Source organism: Leiobunum rupestre, chromosome 8 (assembly GCF_980474605.1).
Source record: "Leiobunum rupestre chromosome 8, qqLeiRupe1.1.hap1, whole genome shotgun sequence".
Classification (NCBI taxonomy): domain Eukaryota; kingdom Metazoa; phylum Arthropoda; class Arachnida; order Opiliones; family Sclerosomatidae; genus Leiobunum; species Leiobunum rupestre.
In genome coordinates this window covers 3,462,918-3,488,089 of record NC_143391.1, presented here as the reverse complement: position 1 = coordinate 3,488,089, position 25,172 = coordinate 3,462,918, and positions in this window count along the sequence as shown.

Genomic DNA, 25,172 nt, shown 5'->3' with positions numbered 1-25,172 from the left:
GCAGCTGCATTTCAATATTTGCGTTCTCTTTTTGGTTTGAATATTAAACTGCAGTGGCCTTTATAACAAGCGCGAAACGGGAAAAGGCGTCGATCCAGATTCGAGATACGTCGGTAACAACGAGCTTTCCGGGTAATTAAGCCTTAATTAGCTAATTTACGAGTACTTTTTCTCGGATTAAACGCGCGGTGAAGGCGTCAAAGCGGCCTCCAACACCGCGTTTATCGGAAAAAATTATATATCCGTGAAATTTGCGGTATTTCAAAAAGCTTAGCCCGGTTATTGCGTAGTTAATGAGTATACAGTTCAATACCGGTTTTATTTGGAAACCTTGATATCAACGTGTTAATTGATTTTACTGATCACCTAACGCCATTAGTTCCTTTTTCGATCGATAGATGGGGTTATTTCATCGGAAACTAGTATATTCCTAGTATCGCGAGTGTTGTTTATGAACTTTAACCTCTAATACTGTCGCTTCGAGGCGCTTTAAGAATTAATATCAAGTTTGTTTCAAATGTACTAAAATGTTCCCATTTAGATTATGGATCCAAGCTACAATGGATAATTTAATATTATTGAACTGCGGGAAAACGCAAACGTTTTAAAAATAAACAGCGTAGAATTTGAATTTTGTTTGTGAAAGATACAAATGACAGATAAAATATCCTTCTTGGACTAAACTACATTTTCTATAGCACAGAACAGAGCAGCGGACTTAGTATCACATCAAGGTAGACCGGAAAACAATAGCGCAATGAAGATCAACAGATTCAATAACACTGGGAAGATCAATAGATTCAATAGCACAGGGAAGATCAATAGATTTAATAGCACAGGGAAGATCAATAGATTCAATAGCACAGGGAAGATCAATAGATTCAATAGCACAGGGAAGATCAATAGATTCAATAGCACAGGGAAGATCAATAGATTTAATAGCACAGGGAAGATCAATAGATTTAATAGCACAGGGAAGATCAATAGATTCAATAGCACAGGGAAGATCAATAGATTCAATAGCACAGGGAAGATCAATAGATTTAATAGCACAGGGAAGATCAATAGATTCAATAGCACAGGGAAGATCAATAGATTTAATAGCACAGGGAAGATCAATAGATTCAATAGCACCGGGAAGAACCACAGATTCACTAGCGCAAGAAAATCAATGAACTCCAAAATGAATGTCATTAGATTTAATAGCACAAGGAAGTTAAATAGATTAAATAGCATAGGGAAAACAACAGATTCAATGGCACTGGGAAGATCAACATTATTCAACAACACAGTAAGATCAACCAGATTCAACAACACAGGAAGATAAACAGGATTCAACAACACAAGAAAATCAACGAAATAAAAAATTAATATCAATAGATTTAATAGTGCAGATAATATCAATAGGTTCAATAGCACAGGGAATATCAACAGACTTAATAGCATAGTAAGATCAACAGATTGAATAGCATAATAAGATCAACAGATTGAATAGCATAGTAAGATCAACAGATTGAATAGCATAGTAAGATCAACAGGATTCAACAACACAGGAAGATCAACGAACTCAAAAATGAATATCAATAAATTTAATGGTGCAGATAATATCAACCGGTTCAATAACACAGGGAATACCAACAGATTCAATAGCTTAGATAAGACCAACAGATTCAATAGCATAGTTAAGATCAACAGGATTCAACAACACAGGAAGATCAACGAACTCGAAAATCGTAGAGTAGTTATTTTCCAAGAAATAACCCTCCCAATAACCTAAATAAAATTATATAAATAAGGCTAATAATAAAACTAATAACATATTAAAAAGGGATACATTTGGCGTCAAATAATTAAAAAGCGGACGAGAATATAACAATTAAAACGCATCACGCAAACTCTCGCCAAGTAGAACTATACATACATACAATAAGTACGAAAGTTGGGCGCCTGGGGACATTTTCTCTCTGTACCCAATTTTGTGCTCCACAAAACAAAAGCTCCCTTTGGGAAACTGGCCGCTCCAAGCGCGGAAAAAAACTGCGACAAAACGGAGAAAAGCGAATTAACATTCCAGGACAAAAGCTAATTCACGCTTGGTCAACTAAATTAAAGCGAAATACTCTATACCTAGAGTCGGACACTCGCGGAGCTCCAACACATCGCGAACACACACCGAGCACGCGAAAAATACCCTTAAACAATAGACCCGTGTAGCGGTAATCGCGCCCTCTAGGCATCTGGCGTTCTATATTATCGCTTTCCTTTTTTCCCCGACCTAGACCTCCAAACTACTCTGTTATTTCAAAATAATTGAAAAACTTGGTCGTATATCGTGGACAGGAAGTAGTCTTCGTCGACGCGGGACTCGAGGGAACCCGATTTAGAGACATTTTCATCCGTATTTCTTTGAAGTTTTTAATTCGTATCCTTCGGCTTTAAATGTAAGAGAAAATTAAGTTCGTTAAAATACAAAAAATAGCTGAAGGGATGAAAATAACGGTGATTGTAGGTGGGATGGATAAATTGTGACATGATCGCCTGGAGCTTTGTATTATTTGAATAAAATCGCGATTAATTTCGTGGCCGCTAGGCTTAAGATGCCCCGATTTTTTTTCACGATATTTCTTAAATTTAGACGTTTTTCCTTTATCACTTTTTTTTACATTTTTTGCTCTTGTATTTTTGCAAGAAGAGATTTTCGCGTCCAAAACTGATTAAAATTTGTCGTTTAAGATCTTATACTAGTTGCGTTTATCTCAATAATATCAGATTTGTTATTTTTATATTAAGAATTTGCATAAAAGATGAAAGATATTTTTAAACTTTAATGGGGTCGAATGTTATTTAAAAAAAAACGTTTTCATATAATCAAAAATTGGGAGTGAAAAATTAACTTATAAAAAGCGTGTAACGCTTATCTACGCTCATTTTTTAATATAAAAATATTATTATTACTAAATCCATCACTTTGCAAAAAAAGAGTAATTACTGTAATTAATAAATTAGAATCTGTCTTCGCGCTAATTACAACCAGAAAAATAGCGGCACGATATAGTCTCCAGAAGGCACTTATTAAAGTCAATCTAAAAGATAATTTTCCAAATATACGGAACCAGTTTGACTCGATAATTATGTAGCTCCATCCAAATGTGTATTAAAACCATCAGAACAGCTTTTGCGTCGTTATAACAAAAAGCATCAAGTCAAAATATGCCAATTGCTTTAGATGCATTGTTATCAGAGGCGTTAAGCCTGTTTAACTCTACTGGAAATAAACCGTTCATCTTACGATGCTTTAGCGCGGCAACTTTAAATAAAAACATCCATATAGCCACTAGAGGTCGGGGATGGTTAACTTTTATTCAATAGGTAAAGCTCTCAAAATTATTCGTAAAACGTTTTGATCAAGTAATTTATATTTCTGTATTATCCGATTAATTTTTTGATAAATTTGTAAAATTAATCGGAAAAACGACGTTTTTTTCGATAAAATGCTCAAATTTTCCGAAATATTAACCAGTAAATTTCTTTGTTTACATTTTTTTTCCAAATAAAATCAATTTAATCATGGATAATGATTAACCGTTACCGACCTCTAATAGCCACAACCATCTCGCAAAGAAAGGACTTTGCACTCTGTCCATTTTTAATTATTATTTAAAAACCAGGTTGTAATGTTTTTTAATCGTAGAAGCTGATATTATTACGAAAGAAATTAACTAAATTAATTTTATTAAATAATACGTTTTTACTTACTCTAAACTATTCTAATCTAATATTAGATAAAAAAAATTATTTAGATAGCTATATAATATATAGTGTTGGTCTATTTGATCGAAAAATATGTGATCGACAGTCGATCATTATTGGTTGCAATTGATCGAAATTCCATTTGATCGAATCCCATTTGTCATTTGTTTCATAAGATCGAACCTTCAAATGATCGAATACTATTTGATCGAATTCAAAAGTATTTATAGTACCAGTTGGTATGTTTTTATTTTACCGAATGTCAATATGAAGTGCAGAAGGAATAATGATGGAATAATTCATTGCTTAAGTGCAGAAGGAATAATGATGGAATAATTCATTGTTTTAACTGTATTAAGCCACAAAGATGAAGAGATTTTTACTTTATACACTATATGATGGAATTTTTTATGACATCGACGATAACGGCCCGTTGTTTTTGATATATATAAATAGGGTTAGGTAAGGTTAGGTTAGGTTAGTTTGATGTACGCGCGCCGTAGGCGCGTATGCACCGTTGTATACGAGGGGTCTGACCACGTTCACGGCCCTTCTATTGCTAAAAATTAGGTACAGAGTTCGCTTTTTTAATAGGTCTTTCTATTAATTATGTCCGAGAGAATATTTTGTTTTCTACGTCACTGCTCACAGGATTTTTTTCTGTATATTATTTTTCTTTAGTACAGTTTAAAGAAATAATTATTATTCATAGAGTCTACTGTATCTCATTCTGACTAGATGTTGCCTTTTCAATTTACTCCCAAAAACTAGTAGTTTTACCCTACAGTAGCTTTCGATCAAATTTCGTTCGATCAAATGCCTTTCGATCAAATGCCATTCGATCAAATGCAATTCGATCAAATGGAAATTCGATCAAATGGGACCCTTTCGATCATTTGGGAATCGATCAAATAGACTCAAACCTAATATATAAAATAAGCTAAATATCAATTTGCAAATTGAAATATTATAAGATATATATCATATATATATATACATCACATTTCGATTTGCAAATTCATGTTTAGCTTATTTTACTTTCTCGAAAGAGTGAAAAAGTGCAAAGTTGGAGTTAATGCGTTTTGGCAAATTCTGTCTATGCGTGCGCGTCCAACTTGATTCTTACAAATTTATTTTCCCAGAGGTCGTTCAATCAAGCAGCGAGAGTTAAACAAATCAGCCCTTTTCGAAGGCAGATAGTCCCGAATAAGGCAGAATGTACCCCTTCCCCAGGCTTAAAGGAACTGCCAGGTAGTCGATACGCAATATTACCTCATTAACTTGGTCATGTCCAGCACTCCCCGTTTGCGTTTTTAAGAAATTGACTGGAAAGAAAATGTATCATTAATTCGCGAAGAAAAGGTATTCCACGCCATCTCCCTCAAATATTTTCTTCAACTTTTATTAATGGGATGTAAATAAACGTGATCACGCGATTTCAGTAAAAGACCTGTTTTGTCCGTAGAATTCAATTTGTCGCGCAAATTGTTTTTAAGCTCATAAAATACTGGGGTAGGTACATTTGTTCGAATTTCAATCGTCCGAACGGTGGAACAAATGTTCGAATTTCAATCGTCCGAACGGTGGAACAAATGTTCGAATTTCATTCGTCCGAACCGCCGAAATAACAAATGTTTCAATTGTTCGAATTGAACAACTTGTTGGTTTCATTCGTCCGAATTCTGTAACTTAATTAGTATTTCTTTTTGCGGTTTTTTTTGGGTCCGGATTTTTTTGAGTGCAAGAATAAAAAATAAAACACTTTTTCTTAATTGCTGCTATATCTATATATTGTATGTTTTAATTCTTATTCGTACTAATATCGATAATGGCAACTAACTTAAAATTTGTTGGTCGTTGTTTATGTTTCGAAAATGTTGTAGATATTTTAGGTTTGGTTAGGTTAGGTTCACGTTAATGTTACTATTTTCTTTTATTAACATTATTTAAAAAAAAACAATTCCTATTGTTCGAATAAACGGACAAACGATTATTCGAACAAATGAAATTCGCCAGTAAATTGAACGACTAAATCACCAACAAAAGTTGTGATAAATTTTTCGGGCAAATGAAATACGTTTTCGGACATACGATCCTGTTTTCCGGCATTCGGAAAAATTATCATTCGGACATTTGTACCACCGTTCGGACGAATGAAATTCGAACAAATGTACCCAAATCAAAATACTGTTTTATCATTTGCTTCAAAGTGTCTGCTTAGCAGACGAAAATCCAGCAGTTTAAGAGCTTCTTGCTTTCGCCGCTACGTGGAACGTCTTCGAACCAAGGCTTATAGTATCAAATAATTAAATAATTATTCCACGAAAACCTCAGCTGTAAATAACATACGTTCGTTTCCATGGAGATATTCGATTTTCGGCTCCAGCAGCAACATTTTAATTACCGATATTTCAGATACACAGGTTAATTTTTTATTAAATTTATTTCTGGACATAACATTTATTTAATATGTGGAATTTATCATGTATTTATTTATATTTGGAGACAATTACTATGTTGGAACTATTCTCGGGTATCATGGTCTAATAGGCACTTGGTAGCAGGACGTCACGCCGTACCTTTGGCTATGGTCGCCATTCTGGTATGCTTTTTTTTTCCAATTGGAAAAAGCATTGATGACGTATTATCTACGTCATGCTGCCAAGTTCCTATTTACCCCAAGGCACGAGATGGGGAAGAAAATACGTCACTAGTATTTCAATCACGTCAGAAGGTCTTAGAAAAGCAATGAGAGAACGGACTGATTTTATTAGAGTTGTAAGTCAGAAATTTTCCCTCGTAAAATTTCTCGCTCGAAAAAGTTTCCGGAAAATGTTTCGTATTTTTCCGAAAAAATTTAAAAAAAATGTTTTCATTTTCATTCCATGATTAGCCTAATATTGTTCGCAAATTTAAATATCGCGGCATTTTCGCCTCATTTTTCGAATCCAAAAGTGAAACTAAACTTCTAGACTAGTCTTGAATAAAAACCCTTAAAAAGTAATATATGTTTCAATTTTTCATTTTCCGCAATCCGCAAATTTTTCCACATTTAAATTTTCGGGAAAATTAACAACTCTAGATTTTATTTTGTTTAGGGGGGGCGGGGGTGAACTTATTGTTACAGCATGATGGGAATTGGAAAAACGCTGAAAATCGTCTCGAAGTATAAATAATTACATTCTTTATAAAATTTAATTTTTAAATGTTTATTACTGAGTTTGCCAATCAACGCTAACAATATTTAATTATTAGATGTATCCCGAAACGCGTAAGCAAGGGAGTCCCGCACAGGTGGCGCTGTATACTTCCAATTATATTTATATATAATATGAATTTAAAAGCATTCTTTCGCTTGAAATATTACAGCGTTCTAATTTTCTCGTTTAAAACAATCCAATTATCATTCCGCTGTATAATCGAGATTAGCCCGCCTTCCGAAATCAGTAACGCCATCTACGCGCTATAAAATGACGGATGACCTGGGAAGACTAACAATTTTATAATTAAGGCAAAATATAGCGTTAATCTCGCTAATATCCCCAAAGACGAAACGGACCGTCACGACCGTCTTCGGGATGAGCGTCGCTTGTACAAATATATCATAAACGAATAATGAAAGTTATCTAATTAAAACCTCTCTCCGGTTCAGTCCCGGATTTTCAATGGAACAATATGTTTTGCAAACGGGTAAAAGTCCTTAGCGTATCAACCGGGTGGGGAACCCCGTTTGTATTTCTAAGAGATCGGGATGATATTTGGGACGAAGCCGCTCCCTCTCCGATAAGCAGCGCCAACTTTAATTAGAAGAGTATTTGGTAAGGAAGTCGGCGGTTCGCAGCGGGCTTTTCCAGAAGTGGCCTTGTCGGATGACGCGGATCAAAACAAACCCCCCCCCCTCTAGTCATCATCATCTTTCGGCTCAGCTGGTGGCCTCTTGAATATGAATAGGCAATCATTTCCACCTCGCTGTCACCGCCCACCACTCCCACTTTTCGCAAATCCCCAACCGCGAAGATATCTACGTAATTAGAGCTCTTATATATATATATATATATATATATATATATATATATATATATATATATATATATAAAAGAGGCGAAACCCTCCTGGGAAATATATCCTCAATTTTGGGAAGATGATATAGTTAGGACCCCGATTTTCCCAGAAGATCCGGAATCGGTCTTAACGTCGGAATTAATTTTCTCCGCTTACAATAACAGTTGACGATCATTTCATATTACCGAGAAGGAGCTCGCGAGGACCACTCGGACGTCCTGGCCGAAAACTAGTGTTTCACCAAAAGTATATAATATTTATTTTATTGAGAAGTATGACATCTCTTTATACTGCTAATTTTATCGGCTTTTATTGTTGTTTAGGAACAAAACCAAATTGTGCTGGATGAAATACGTCCTACAGTAACTTTCTAAAACAATTACTTTGGGGCGTGGTTTACGGCGGAGATTTTTGTTAGTGACGTACTAGTCGATGTTAAGCCTTGTTTCATTAACCTTACGTTACTACTTTTTTAAGCATTTAAGTACGCGATTTTACACGGAAATAGATCCGTTTCGTGAAGGCCGTGACAAATTCTACAAGATATTCAATGTGAGAATTAAAATTAATTAAATTTTCTGGTAAGTTTATTTTCCGAGTGTCCGCCATTTTGTTTCTTAGCGATGGAAGCCCGGAAGCCAATGAAATTTAAATATCGTGTGACGTCTTCAATTCGGCGTAGTTTAAGCCCCACCCATTTCTCGAACCACTTTCAGAGCACAGTGCCAATTGATCCTTAGACATTCGAAGTTTATTCGTATATAGATTCCTGGTTTTCTAAATAAGTAATTTTTATATTTTAGATCGTTTGGTTTCCACTTTGGCGCGTAACGACACCTGCAAACTGTTCCACTTTCATAACCTAGTTTCTCTCGTAAGATATATTTTATTTACTTCTGGTTTCACTTATTTAATTCTGCATTTGGGATTTATACAGATTTGGCGCACAATTCAAAAAATCATTAAGGACATTAGGCCTATGTAAGGGGGGTAACGACGTCAGGAAATGGGAGGTTTAAGGCGAACGAGAACTAGTAGGCACTGAGATTTTTAGCCACCCATTTATAGTAAAAAACCAGGTAAAAAAATACACCATAAAATTTTATTCAATTGATATTTAAAACCATAATATCAAGATATATTTTAAGTATTTAAATAATATTCGGCAAATATTAGCCTGGAACCAAACCATTTTGGCTGATACCAATATTTACGTCAAGAAAAAGTTTGCAGAGTTGAAACTAAATCCGTTTTCGTGCGTGTGGACAGTAACAAAGGACATACGTATCAAGCGATTTCAGAAAGCTACGTATCGTCAAAACTAATTACCTTCTACGCGGGTATAATCATAAAAAAAACCCGTGGCGCGATGGTGGTCGAGATGTCGTAACACTCGGCCGAGTTAATTAACTTCCAACTGCCCGTTGTTACGATATACGATGGAATCGCGTTTTTCTGATTACATAACCCCATATAATTCGCTCGCTTTTCTGATCTCTCTTCTCGCCGGGAGAGGCGTCATTACCAGAGAGAGAAGACCACACCGACGCCCGCGGACACATCCTCTATACAGCCCATCCTCCCATCTCCGTTTGAACGCTCCACGAGCTCGATAATCGGTCGTTATCATCAGAAATGGACAAAACATTCCGAAAATATGTTGGCAAGAAACGCTCTAGCGGCCAAAAAAGGCCCGAGAGTTGAGTCCCGAACGAAGACAGTGTGTGGCGTTGGTTGATGGTGAACTCCGTAGCGTCTGATGGGCTTTTTATTGACGCCGGCGAGTCTGCCCTCGTATATGGCGCCCAGCTGTCGACTCCATTACTGGCAACTTTCCCTTCCCCCTTTAGCAGCCCCCTCTCAGGCAATACTCCTACGTCTCTTTTCTTGCCTATTTCGCCCTCTCATATATATTTTTTTCCCTTCGTCGTGCGCTATAAGTCCAAAACTGGTTCTTTTGTCACCGGACACTGGGCGTGCGTGGAGGGTGATCGGGTACGGTTGACGTTACGGAACGGGGTTGCTTGGATGGAACGGCTTAGTCCTAATCTTTGGGATGGTGATTCGGTCGGCTTGGGCATCCGTGGCCTCTCTCCGGACGCGGCGTGCCTATCACTCTAGCCACTGCAGCCAGTGATCCCAATTCGTTTATCGAGGAGACTCCCTAAGTGAGTGCCTCGTCGCTTTGGTCAATATGGCCAATGTCCACTAAAGGAAGACCCCCACCGCCCACCTCCTGCCTTAGAGCGAACGTGGTCTCTTCTCCGTTGACCAGCGACTCCCGACTTCCGAAAGTACAACTACCGAAAACGAGTCGTCGCGGACCAGATGGACATGCCAGGAAATATTACACGGATGATCGCGTCAATCATTGTACCAAGATTGAATTTAGTTAGAATGGAATTTAGTCGAAATTGAAAAGTGACTTTCATTATGTTGTAGCTCGGATATTTTAAAAATAGTAAGATAATTCTTCAATTGGATTGGTTAAAAATGTTAGTAGGAACTGGTAACAATTTTAATTGGTCAAACCCAAAATATTTTTTTTTAAAACCAGACGTTAGTATTCATACAGTTAACTTATTTTGACTAACCTTAATTAACTAAAACATTGCGAAAAACTAGACCAATACCATCAATTTTTCATAAACCAGGACACAAAAACATGATGACGTAATCTGAAACCAATGAAATGCATAATTTGTGGTTCAAATAGTTGACAAAATCTTTCTATACCCAGCCAAAAGGAGTTTAAAAATCTTCTCCACTAATTACGGGAAGATCAAAAAGAAAATGTAGCAATTAGATTAGAAATTGCCACCTGAATTAATGGCTTTAAAAGTAGCTTGATGACTTAGGTCTAAGGTGGTGCCTTGGGTATTTGCCTAGCCTAGTAGTGATACCGATTACGTGGAGTACGGCGAAATTACCTACTCTTTACAGAAAGCGTGTACATCGATTACTCAGAGTATCGAGTTTATTGTACAAAACATTTGGGTCAAAAGAATTGAAAGGCCTCAAACGACGCGAAACGGCAGACGCAAAAACGCGTCCAAAGATTGGACAGGCATAAACCCGACTCGACTGGCGAACAGGGATTCGAAATAGGATCGGAATCCGGCGTACATCAGGGATAGATCTATTTATAAGCGCAGATGAAAAAAAACAGAGAGGGGGTATACGGTGGACCACGAGACCTAGTCGCACCGAGAACTTAATCAAATTTTCATCCCACGCGGGGACGCGGTATTGCGGGGCGCGCCAGAAGAAAAGGAACCATCAGTGGATTTAGCAGCGGGACTGAGGGTGGATCTGTTTGGGTGACGCGGTTTTATCCCGGACCGGAGCTCCGTTAAGATCAAGTTCTCCATTTCAGCGGTAATTCGTGATTTAGAACTTACGAAGACGGCGTAGAACTAGCAAGCTCGAAAAGAGAGAACTTTCTAAAAGCCATAAAAGTAAATTATAGAAGGCCGCCAGATTTAATGGGGTTCCTCGTCGACTGACCACGTCGAAGTTGTCCCCTGCCTTTAAATACTTTACGCGCTGCGGGAAAAGCGAAGAAAAAGGATAATTAAGTCGGAGCTGATTGATATTCCGGACTTTTGAATGGCCGGTCGAGTCGTATAGGGCCTGCCATCTGGATTAGCCTTCACGCGGACATATAGCGCGAGGCTTAAGTAGAAATTAGCGAAGATGGAGTGAAACTGCCAAGAAACTAGGCCAAAGCCATATATATACCTAAAGGACCTAAGAAACGAACGCTGGGGTTTTTAGGCGCTCGGCTTGATGCGGAAACCATCGCCCTTTATTTCAATCAGAGAAACTAACGAGACAGTTGAGACTATTAAATAAGCTCCGGAAAAGAGCTATTTCGGATATTTCGCGGAAGAATGCCTTTTAGCTGAGTGTAAAATGCTAATACGCGAGAGACTTCGCGACTCAGAAGCGAGACGGACATCAGTCGCGCCATTTAAGAAAACTATTCATTCGCGTGATGGCACGACTGATATTCTTAATTAGGTACGTAATTTGTGTTATGGCACGACTGATTTTCTTAATTAAGTACGTCATTCTCGTGATGGCACGACTGATAATCTAAATTAAGAACTTCATTCGCTTTATGGCACGACTGATATTCTGAATTAATTTCATTCGCGTTATGGCACGACTGATATTCTAAATTAAGAACTTTATTCACTTTATGGCACGACTGATATTCTGAATTAAGTGCTTCATTCGCGTGATGCCACGACTGATATTCTAAATTAAGAACTTCATTCGCTTTATGGCACGACTGATATTCTGAATTAAATTCATTCGCGTTATGGCACGACGGATATTCTGAATTAAATACATTCGCGTTATGGCACGACGGATATTCTGAATTAAATTCATTCGCGTTATGGCACGACGGATATTCTGAATTAAATTCATTCGCGTTATGGCACGACGGATATTCTGAATTAAATTCATTCGCGTTATGGCACGACGGATATTCTGAATTAAATTCATTCGCGTTATGGCACGACGGATATTCTGAATTAAATTCATTCGCGTTATGGCACGACGGATATTCTGAATTAAATTCATTCGCGTTATGGCACAACGGATATTCTGAATTAAATTCATTCGCGTTATGGCACGACGGATATTCTGAATTAAATTCATTCGCGTTATGGCACGACGGATATTCTGAATTAAATGCTTCATTCGCGTTATGGCACGACTGATATTAAAAATTAGGTACTTATTTCGCGATATGGCACAACTGATATTCTGAATTAGGTACGCTAATCAGTGACTCAGTAATTTGGAAATAAAATCTTTGGAAATTTATATTTATATTGCATGTGCCCTGATGACGTAGATATTTTTTAGAGTACTAGGTTTCCTTAGACTGGTCTGTAAAAAAAAACCTCTATTATTTCGTATTATATATTTAAGTTTTTAGCTCCATTATATTTAAAATTTCATAATAATCGGTGTACTTTTACTTTGACTACAATGATGATAAACGTTTCGCAATTTAAGTCAATGATGAGGAAGTTTAGCTTGAATTACTTCCTCATGAAGGCATTCCTTTGTTTCGTAATAAAACGTGCGAATAACTTAACGGTAGGTTAATCATAAATTGAAACGCTGTTTCCTAAAATAACACGGATCTCGCCAGCCCACAGATATCAGAATCGGAAAATATTCAAACATTTCAAAACAGTCTTTTAAATTTTAAATATTGCGTTACCTTACACTTGTGACTTAAAATCTCCTAATATTAAAAATTTATAATTTGTTACGATCTAGTACGAAATCTCACTAGCATAATCTATTACAAAATCTCACTAGCATAATCTATTACCAAATCTCACTAGCATAATCTATTACCAAATCTCACTAGCATAATCTATTACCAAATCTCACTAGCATAATCTATTACCAAACCTCACTAGCATAATCTATTATCAAATCTCACTAGCATAATCTATTACCAAATCTCACTAGCATAATCTATTACCAAATCTCACTAGCATAATCTATTACCAAATCTCACTAGCATAATCTATTACCAAATCTCACTAGCATAATCTATTACCAAATCTCACTAGCATAATCTATTACCAAATCTCACTAGCATAATCTATTAAAAATTAACGTTAGAATCGGTTAAGTGTTTCCCAGAGTGTAAATTAACATGAAATGAGATTAATAAAAATGTTAGTCTAGTGAAATCGAGTCCTTTAGATTTTAAACTTAGAAAAACAAAATTTAATACTTTCCTACGATATATTTTCATAGACCTCGAAATAAAATATCCCGGGTCAAAGATTAAGGTATAAAAATCGGGTTCGTCACATCTTTTAAACATAACATTCTACATTTGTCCAAATTTTAATTTTAATCGGAAAAGTAGTTAATGAGATCTAGGGTTGACAACAAGAATTCACTTTTAGGGCTAATATTAAAAAAAAAGTTTGATAAACTAACTGATATCAGAACTAATTATATTTATATTTATATTATTTTAAAATTTGGTAAAACCAGCAAGATGTGTAGTGTCGCAAAAGAGCGTGACTTCATTTATAGAAGTTCCCTGAAGGGTTTGACCTTAAACCTTTTTTAGCAGGCCTCATTAATAACAAGGAGGCGTTTGTACAAGCCCCCCTCGTTCAATATATGCGGTTCATTTACTAGAACACATTTGGCTTATTGAAAAATCACAGGTTTTTCATCGGGGTCATCTCTTTAAAATTAATAAACATATAAATATTTATACGATATACCTTTCTTTGGTTCGATAAATAAGCAACTAGCCGTAAAAATTTAAAATTATATCCTTTAAATCCAACCGCCAGAAGAAACCGTTATTATTAATAGCGTAGGTAACATAATAGCGTAAGTATGCCACTTAACGATTTCCGGTTAGTGATAGCGTGTCGCGAAGTGGTTGGGTAGTCGCACGTTTTGGAACAGGAAACTCGTCATATTCGATAGGGAGGGGGGCGCACGGATTTGAAAAATTAAAAAATAAACAATTGTACATGCAACAGTACTTTTCGGTTGGGCACGTGTCCCTTGGGTTTAAGTACCAAATTCGAAAATTCCTACGTATACCTCCAGAAACGAAGGTCATGTTTATAATTCTCAATTTTCACGTTCCGATTGAATAATTCATCGGTATTTGGCCAAAGTCAACGTTATTTTTACGGATGATAGCTTTTCAATTTTCATTAAGCCTTAGCTTGTCCTTCAAATAGGTATCGGTGGCAATTTTACGGGCACCGTTACATGATACTTATGTTATTGTTATATTATTATGTATTTATACAATTGGGTTTAAAAAAATGGCACAAATGTATTACTAATTTGTTTGTCTTGTTGATTTACTTACATTTAAGTATTTAAAAGTTTAAAAAAGTTTAAAAAAATGAAATATTTGGTTAGATATTGTCAATTTCTTTTAAGCGGGCCATTGTATTATTTTTACAGGAGTTAAGATTCTGGTTATACAAGTCTAAGGGGTAGTTATCGGTAGTTATTTTGATGGTATCATAAAAAAATTAGCGTTACTTACTTACAATTATTACGTTACTTCCGTTAATACCAAAAAGGGTGATTTGCCAATCTCGACATCAAATTAAGTATCGCACACGACGCTATTAAATTTCCAACAAAACTTGGGCGAAATAAATCTAAGAAATCTGGTTAGTTTTAAAAAAGTGACCTCAAGTGTTGCTAGAAATCAGATAGGCTAATTGGAGTGCACGCGAAACGTTTTTCTAACAAAAACACAAACAGCTGAATGAATTTCTTTGTTCTTGTCATTAAAAGCCAAGTAGCGATCATATCTCGATGGAGAGTTTCTCTTTAAATTAGTCAAAGCAGAAAAACCTCATTTATTATTCATAAAGAAAACAAATCTTACGAATCTAGTACAAGCTGTGTTTGACAAATAGGAAAAATATTATAGACGGGTTAAGCCAGCCCTCGTAAACGTGTAGATTGTACAGATTGAAGCAACGCCCGAGGGGCAGTTCACTCGATGATTAAGTTTGCACCATTGATGATAAATTCACGATTAAATCACGAAAATTCAAGTTTGCGATTAAGCCGATTAAATCACGATAAAGCTGTTTAATACAACAATGAAATGAAATGAATTTTTTTATTTTAAGTGCTCAACAACAGTTACAAAATGAACCAACATGGTTGTACAAGTGAGGCGTTAATTATATCTATATAATAATAAAATAATAAAATAAAATAATAAAATAATAAAATAATAAAATAATAAAATAATAATAAAATAATAAAATAATAAAATAATAAAATAATAAAATAATAAAATAATAAAATAATAAAATAATAAAATAATAAAATAATAAAATAATAAAATAATAAAATAATAAAATAATAAAATAATAAAATAATAAAATAATAAAATAATAAAATAATAAAATAATAAAATAATAAAATAATAAAATAATAAAATAATAAAATAATAAAATAATAAAATAATAAAATAATAAAATAATAAAATAATAAAATAATAAAATAATAAAATAATAAAATAATAAAATAATAAAATAATAAAATAATAAAATAATAAAATAATAAAATAATAAAATAATAAAATAATAAAATAATAAAATAATAAAATAATAAAATAATAAAATAATAAAATAATAAAATAATAAAATAATAAAATAATAAAATAATAAAATAATAAAATAATAAAATAATAAAATAATATAATAATATAATAATATAATAATATAATAATATAATAATATAATAATATAATAATATAATAATATAATAATATAATAATATAGTAATATAATAATAGAATAATATGACAATATAATAATATAATAATAAAATAATAAAATAATATAATAATAATATAATGAAATGAAATGAAATGAAAAAGTAGTTTAATGTGCATTAAAACAATACAGGGTTGTATCAGCAAGTTAACACACAGTTAAAAAATTATACATGTTTCTTGTGGAAGAAAAAAAAAAGGAAAATTTCAAAACAATTTAAACAATTTTGAGTGTATTTTGAGTATATAAATGAGAGGTTTAATATTCTACTTGTTTTAAATGGGCAATTCTGCAATTATAAATATCAATTTTGCCACTATATTTATTTACAGTGTTTAGTACTCTATTAATTGGATTTAATGGGCTTTTTTCGGTTTTATACAAATTAAAATTTCTTGTTTTATAATTAGGCACACATAGATTGATATAGGGTAATAGATTTGAGCATAGTGTAATGTTATTTGTTAGTTTAAACATAAATATTAGCTCAGTTTGCTCACGAATGGTGGATAGGGTATTTAATCCAATGTCTTTAAGTATATTTTTGTAATTATATCTGCAGTGTTTTCGAAGAAAGAAATAATATAGTTGATCTACAAATTTACGTTGAATTTTTTCTATGTTTAGTAACAGATAATTACTGCAACCTCCCCAGGTTAATGACCCGTACATAGCTTTGGAACGAATTAAGCTTATATATAATAAAATAAAATGTTTACTAGATTTAATGTTTTTGCTAAGTTTAAGGATTACTCCTAATAAACGTTTACAGGAGCTAATAATGTTCTGTATTTGTTCCCGGAAATTTAGGTTTTTGTCAAAAATGACCCCTAAATCTCTAGTGCTACTTTTTCGAGTGATTTCATCATTATTAATTCTATAATTATACCGAATGATATTGGTTTTTCTAGAAAAAGAGACGACTACTGATTTTGTGGGATTAATTGGTAAATTATTTTGTTTACACCAGGAATTAATTATATTTAAGTCACTTTGCAGAGAGTCACAATCACCTACATCCCTTATAACACGACAAACTTTATTATCATCAGCAAACTGATAGAGTTCCGAATGATTTAATCTAAATTGAAGGTCGTAGATGTACATATTGAATAGGAGCGGCCCGAGTGAGGACCCCTGCGGGACTCCACAAGTGACCGGATATGTTACGTCAGTGACGACTCCATTACATTTGATGACGTTTTTGCGCTGGCTCAAATAATCACGAACCCATTCTAATAAATTTCCACGAAGACCATAGCTGTCGAGCTTTTTTAGAAGGTAGTGATGTGACACCCTGTCAAAGGCTTTGGCTAAATCTAAAAATATCACATCAACCTGATGCCTATTTTCAATATTGGGTGCTAAGGTGTTAAGAAAGGTGACGTGGTTGGTTTCTACACTCTTTCAAATAGTAAAACCATGTTGACATGGGTTTGGAAAGGCGCTGAACCAACTAGATAATTTCGCGTGCATAATACTATCAAAAAGTTTAGCAAAAACACATAACAAAGAAATAGGACGATAATTTTTGGCGTCACCAGCGAAACCGCTTTTGAAAATTGGACTAACAATCACCGATTTCCATAAATTGGGAAACTTATTACAACGAATGGACAGATTAAAAATGTGACCGAGTAGAGGCGCAAAAATATCGCCACAGCCCTTAACTATAAATGGAGGAATATTATCAACTCCAGTAGAAAATGTAAGTTTAAGTTTAATAATAGCAGCTTTAATGTCAAGATTAGTGATTGTGAAAGTGTTAAAGTTATCTGAGAAAGAATTAGAAGCACCGTAGTCAAAAGGTTGGTCACGACTGACGGTATCAACCGCTATATTAGAAAAATTATCCAGGAAGATATCTGCTAAATCCTTTGGGCTGGTAACGAAATTTCCCCCTTGTTTTAACCTAATGTCCATTGGTTGACTCTTAATATTACGATTTACGTAATTCCAAAACATTTTAGGGTGTTTTAGTGCCATATCACACAAATTCTTATTCATATCGCAATTGTCTCTTTTAATTAAAATTTTAGAGTTAGCTCGGAGCTCGGTATAATGCGCGTAATCCAGAGGATTACCTGTTCTCTTAAATTTTTTGTGATAGTATGTTTTACGTTTAAATAAAGCAATTAATTCCGGTGAATACCAATCTGGATAATTTTTTGACCTCTTGTACACTTTTTTCGGAATAAATAAATTCATGGCCGATTCAATTTTACTCGTAAGTTCATTTACGCAAAAGTCAACATCTGTTTGATTGTAGAATTCAGACCAGTCGGAATCTCTCAGAAATGTGATAATCACCTTTAAGATAATTAAATTTTTTAACGCTAGATGGCACTGTACCATCGGATAACGTGGTATAATGCAATACAAAAGGTGGGTGAGCGACATCTACATCAACAAATGGATCAGGGAGAGGACAAATTTTAGCGTTAGATACATTAGTGAGACAAAGGTCCAAGACGTTGTTACAGTGATTCTTTAAATAATTAACTTGGTGTAAGTTGCTAGCGTAACACATGTCAAAGATATGGCAAGATTTTTTACGGACGTAATGAGTGCAGTCGGATGTGTCATTCCCCGACCAGTTAACTTTAGGTAAATTGAAGTCGCCCAATATGATAATGTCTTGTTGTAGATGGGGCGCACAGCGTTGCCAATGCGAACTAAGGTCCTCGAAGATCTTCACACTACTGCTAGGAGAAAAGTAGACAGTCCCAAGGATTACGGATTTATTGGTGTTAATTTTGATTTCTAAAAATATGGATTCGGGAGTGTTTTCCAGATCGGTGCGTCGTATAACCATGTAAGATTTTTTAATGGCAATTAAGGCGCCACCACCTCGGATACCATTATCAGCCGAATAATCTTTGTCCGAGCGAAATATGTTAAATGTGTTCGGAAAATATTCGTCGTTAAAATGAGTGCTATTGAGCCACGTTTCGGTGATACAGATGACGTCGAAATTAGATAAATTGACATTAGTGAAAAATATATGAGATTTGGTCCGAAGACCCCGAACATTTTGATAGGCAATTGCGAGTTGTTTAGTCATTGGCGGTAGTGGAAGGAACATAATCAAATTTCTGATCATCGTGAAGTTTGCCATGAAATTCCATTATCAGACATTGGTCGGGCCAGTTGTTGGGAGCCCCCAACTCCTCAAATTCATGGGCATCCGAACTGATATGAAAAGAGGAGTAGCTGTCGTATCTGGTCTTCAGCTTAACACAAATTAGGGTTGTCAGTTTTGTTTCTTCCAGGAGTACGTCGTGAAGTTCTTGCGCAGTTAAATAATATAATAATATAATAATATGACAATATAATAATATAATAATATAATAATATAATATTATAATATAATAATATAATAATATAATAATATAGTAATATAATAATATAATAACATAATAATATAATAATATAATAAAATAATAATATAATAACATAATAATATAATAATATAATAATATAATAACATAATAACATAATAATATATAAAATACTAAATTAAACCGATTTACTTGTGATTAAATCAAGATTAAAAATAATATATTAAAAACCAAGCTTAGTAAATTAAAAATTTAATCACGATTAACACGATTTAATAGGATTAAGTTCGATTAAGTATGGACCCGAAAGAGGAGTGATCTGCCCCTCGACTACGTCTAGACTCCTACTAGTTTCCACTACACGTTTTCAACGAGTGGCGAAACTTGTCTAATAGCATTAACTTCTCGCGAATGATTTGAAGGGGAACACGCGAGCAGCTGATATACAAACGTCATAAAACCAGAATTAGAATAATTATTCCATTTGTTGCGAGAATTATACGTTATCGGACACCCGTAATCTAAACAACGCGTCGTATTAGAACACAAACATTTAGTTGTTTGTGTACCGATTTAAAATCTAATGCGTTTTTCTCGTCGCAAATTTTACGAGAACAATAAAGTCCAATTTACGAATAAACTAAAGGCGTATTATGCTGATTACAATTTTACGATGTTTTCCAAAACGAAGCCATTGAGGGGGGAGGTAGATATTAGGGGAAAGGGGATATTTCGATTGGAGGATGTCTGCGGAATATTTAATTCCGGCAATAAAGTTTTCACGATATTTAGATTGCTTAGTTTTGGATATAAATTAACAATTTATATCAATATTCCATATTTATTTATGCGAAATGGGTTTTAAAAACGTGTTCATTAAAATAATATAAATTTAACAGTCGACTTACAAGGAGACGACCCGAGGTGTTACACACCGACTTTGTTCAAACTCGGGGGATTGGTAGACCTTCATGTAACTTGAAAAATCCTAAAGGGAATTTATTCAATGGGCAACGGTTTTACCATGGCAACGAAAAATGATTTCGACAACATAAAATGGAAATTTTTCCTATTTAAGCCATATCGGTTCATTTTCACCCATTTGGTTCAAATTGATCAAAATGTGATCAATTTTGATTTTCTTCGTCAATTTTTAACAATTTTTTTAAATATTTTGGTATTTTAATTTTTTTTAAATTTTTAAAAATTTCTCACATGGGGGACACTTGGAATCGGTCTAAATCCCATGTTATTTTTAATGGGAAAATTTCCATTTTATGTTGTCAAAAACATTTTTCGTTGCCATGGCAAAACCTTTGCCCATTGAATAAATTCCCTTTAGGATTTTTCAAGTTACATGAAGGTCTACCAATTCCCCGAGTTTGAACGAAATCGGTGTGTAACACCTCGGGTCGTCTCCTTGTTAGTTAACAATCGTTTTCATATATTAAAATGCATTCAAATTAATTAATTACCCTCAAGTTAAGTACATTTAAATAATGTATATTCTTTATTAAAATTCTATTTTAATTGCTTACCAGACGATTTTTCGATTTAGTTATTAATATATTAAAAATAATTAATTAATTACACTGAAGTTAATTACATTTACATCATGAATATTCTTTGAAAAAATTCTATTTGAACTTCATTTTGCTAACATTGCTACTGATTTTGCAATTATAACCGGAAATACAAACCCAATTCACTTCAAACTAACGTAAAAAGACAATAAAACTGATAACCCAAAATAGCATATACCGTTATATCATTTACATTCGAGATAAGAATAAAATAATTTATGGTCTTGTATTAAAAAAACAAGTCAAAGATAAGTACTAATCTAGACGTCGTTTCCGGTAATGATGTCATGGGTGAGTAGCTACGTCACCGGAAACCGAGATAGTCCCGCGTCGCCGGCGACTGAAAACCACTCAATTTCTGAAGAACTTAAAAAGAATCCCCACCCCGGCGACAGTGGCTCGTCTCACAGTCGTGGAAGAATACGAACCCAACTTTTAAAAGTTTCAGAATTCTTCGCGAAGCCGATCCCTCTCTAGGGAAAAAATAATAAAAAACCGGGCCGAGAAAATAATCAAGTTGTTTCGTAACTGAAACAGAAGCCGAAAATAATTTCGCCCGACTATTCGTTTTAAAACAGACTTTACCGCCTTCCCCGCCTTCGAAAGTAACCGTCTTTTACTATACGAAGTTCGACAGTAAGAATGGTACTTTTGCAATTCTTTTTCACGCTAAGTTTCATCTCGTCGTTACGCCTTCCCGAGAAAAGGTGTGAAAAAGAGTCATTCTTTCTATCGGAAAATGACAAAAATTCTGCCTCGAAAATTTTACGGTTTGATAAACCTTCGCCAAATTCTCCTACTAAGGTTTTTCATTTAATAAAAGAAACTAAATTAAGTTTATTCAGTTTGCTCGACGGCTTTTCCAATCTGGAGCCCCAGGGGCACTCGGGAAAAACCTATTTATAATATTAAGTATGATAGGAATGTTAAAGAATATTAAGCCTATGAAAATTCCATTTTTTTAAACGGGCGATGCGTCACGTAACGGATATAACGAAATATTTTGTTATTTAATTTATGAGTTTTTTGAACAAGATGGTTTTTATGAAGCAATCAAATAGACGTTGTTGAATTGATGGAAAAAATTTAAATTTTACGCGCTATTGTCTACTTTACGTAATTTAAAAACCCTAATGCGGTAGAACTCGCGAATAAAATAAATAAAACCAAGGATTCTCAGTACTGATTTATTAATTAACTGCTAGTTTAGCGGCTTTTATACAGAGTAGCCAAGGCTTATATAAAATTGAAGTGGAAAAATGCTGACGTTATTTTGAATAGGGAAGTAAAATTAACTATTGACGAAGACATGTCAAATTGGCAACTGTTAGAAACCAAATACTGGGGCCCGAAATAATAGTTTTACCGGGGCCGGGCCCGTTAACGGTGGTCATGTATTTTCTGTTCCAATTAAATGATATCATTATGGATATTATATTAGTTTTATGGTAATCTTCATAATAATATCCTGAGCATATTTTATCTACTTAAACAACGATATCCATCGTGAATAAATAATCGTTTTTCAAATCAATTATTTCATTTATTCGACAAAATTGCCCAACGTGATTTCATTTTAAGATAAAATTTCCTTTACAAAAACTAGCATCCCGGAACGTGAACCTGTTATTTCCAACAGGAATAGTGATTTTTAAATTGTTTCATACGTTTCGCGATATAAACAGTGACTAAAAATGGAGGAAGCGAGAGCGAAAAAATAATTAAAAGTTTGGTTTCAATGACAATGGAAAAACAGCTAATATTATTTCCGCGTACGTGGGGGTAAAAGTGCTTGAATCATTGCCGGTGTTTTTTCGTTCGTTCTTTCGGGGCTCGTGCGGCCGAAAGAACCTTTTTCGGAGGCTTTTCTTACTATAAAGAAGATCAACAACTTCCCGTCAATTTCCGGGCGGATGCAACATTCACGGCAAATTCATTTCCTAAGCACCAAAAACGACGCAATATTTTCTCTCGACGATCCCAGATTTAATGCACGCCGTCTTATAAAAGCGCCATCTCTTATCGTCCGTCCGAACCAAATACAATTAGCAAAATGAAAGTACTCGCACCTAATTTTGGATTCTTTTCTTAGACTGAAGACTCCAATTAGACACCTGTCTTTTTCCGGTACGACCAGATTAGCGACACTTGGATTAGAGGCTTTGAAAGTCGCTAGATAACTTGCGCCTAAGGTGGTGCCTTGGGTATTATTATTAATCTGTTAACAAAAGCTTTTAATAAACAGGGTGGTAGAGTGGTTGGGTATTAGCCTAGCTGATTATTATTATTATTATTATTGGTAATACTAATTAGTCACGCCCTGGCATAGGCCCAAGTCAGATAACGACTTTTAATGTCATTAATTCAGGTGGCAGGGTTACATTGCGTAGGAGGGTGGTTAATTCTTATTTCGACCAGAGGGAAAATGCGAACTGCGCATGTGCGAGCTGCGTCATAAGAGGTTGAGTTGGCTCTCCCCCTCTTTCTCGTCAGCTTATGACATCAAGAGCGCCTTTCATCCCCCAATGCAAGTGGTTCATTCTTATTTCGACAAGGAGAAGAGGTTGAGCTGTACCTCTCCCTTTTTACAAACAATCATAAGGGATTTGTGTGTTTTATAATCATTATTATAATCCACATAACCAGGGCTGAAAAAAAACCGGTTTTTTTAATTAAAAACCCCAAAAAACCGGTTTCTTTGGTTTAAATCAGGTTTTTTTGGTTTAAATTAGCTTTTTTTTAAAACTGCTTTTTTAACTTTTAATCTATTTTTGTTTAACCGTGCATACATATTACCAATCAACTAAAAATTCATATGAGTATTATTAAAAGTCTCACATGACCAGAACCAAGTTTTAGTTTTAGTTTAATTTTTGATTTTGTATAAATGCAGGGTGACCAGGAAAATGCCTCGAAAATATACGTGATCGCGTTTCGCTACTAAATTTATTTCCAAAACCAGGTAACTCGAAAAATTATTTATCGTTAAAATTCACCGGGGGTTTATTAATTTAATGTACAAATTAAGACGATTAAAAGTTGGTTTAAATTTAAATTTAATATACAGGGTGTTTTAAAAGGTTATGTAATTGAGGAAGTTGTAGGGGGTGAATTGAGAAGTATGCCTGTTTTTCCCCCATTTTCCTACGAGGAGTTAAAAGAGCGCCAGAGAGCTTCAATGCGTGGCCTACTAGTCCCTGGAAGTAGGCTGCAACAAGCGCAAAACCAAGCAGCGGTGACTTTAAATACTGTTTAAGTTTACTTTTTTACGCTAGTTACCTCGATTGGTTTACAAAGTCCAACGAACCCAAACCTTTATGTTCGCGTTTCCCTACTGCTTGGTTTTGCGCTTATTGCAGCCTACTTCCAGGGGCTAGTAAGCCACACTTTGAAGCTCTCTGGCGCTCTTTTAACTCATCGTAGGAGAATGGGAAAAAAGAGGCATACTTTTCAACTCACCCCCTACAACTCCTTAAAAATTTTGCATAACCTTTTAAAACACCCTGTATAAAATAGTTATAACATCTTGGGGATTGTGTCCGTGACATCTTGTTCATCGTGGCTTCGTCAGGCACCACGATCCTCTCGCTTTCCTTCTCGTCAGTTTATGACGTCAAGAGCCGGAGCCTGACATTTCCGCGTGAGTCAAGCGTTTCTAGTAACCTCCCCGCGCGACTACTTGTTAATATTTGGCGCGGCTTCTTCCGGGAAAAACGTGGTCTTATCTGGAAAGGCGTGTTCCGCGTTTTCCGACATTAATCATATTATAATCCTGGTAGTACATTAATTTCTGGAGACTACGAAAGGCGAAGCCGCGTCTAAAAAAGACAAAGCGAAGAGAGGGGAGAGTAATCGAAGCCACCCGAGCCGGCCCTCTTTCCAAATCAGAGGGAAAGGCGAAGAAGCCGACCTTCGTATAGCACCTCGCAGCCGGAAGTTAGTGAGCGAAGGCTCCTTTCCAGCAAAAAAATTAGGAAATTATGAAAGAGGGATCAAAAAATCCTGACTCTCTTACGACAGAGAAAGAGGAGATGATGGCCTGGTGAATATTCAAAAGCCCATAAAGAGACTTCTTTGCAGACAAAGACGGTGAACGGAGGTCGGTAATA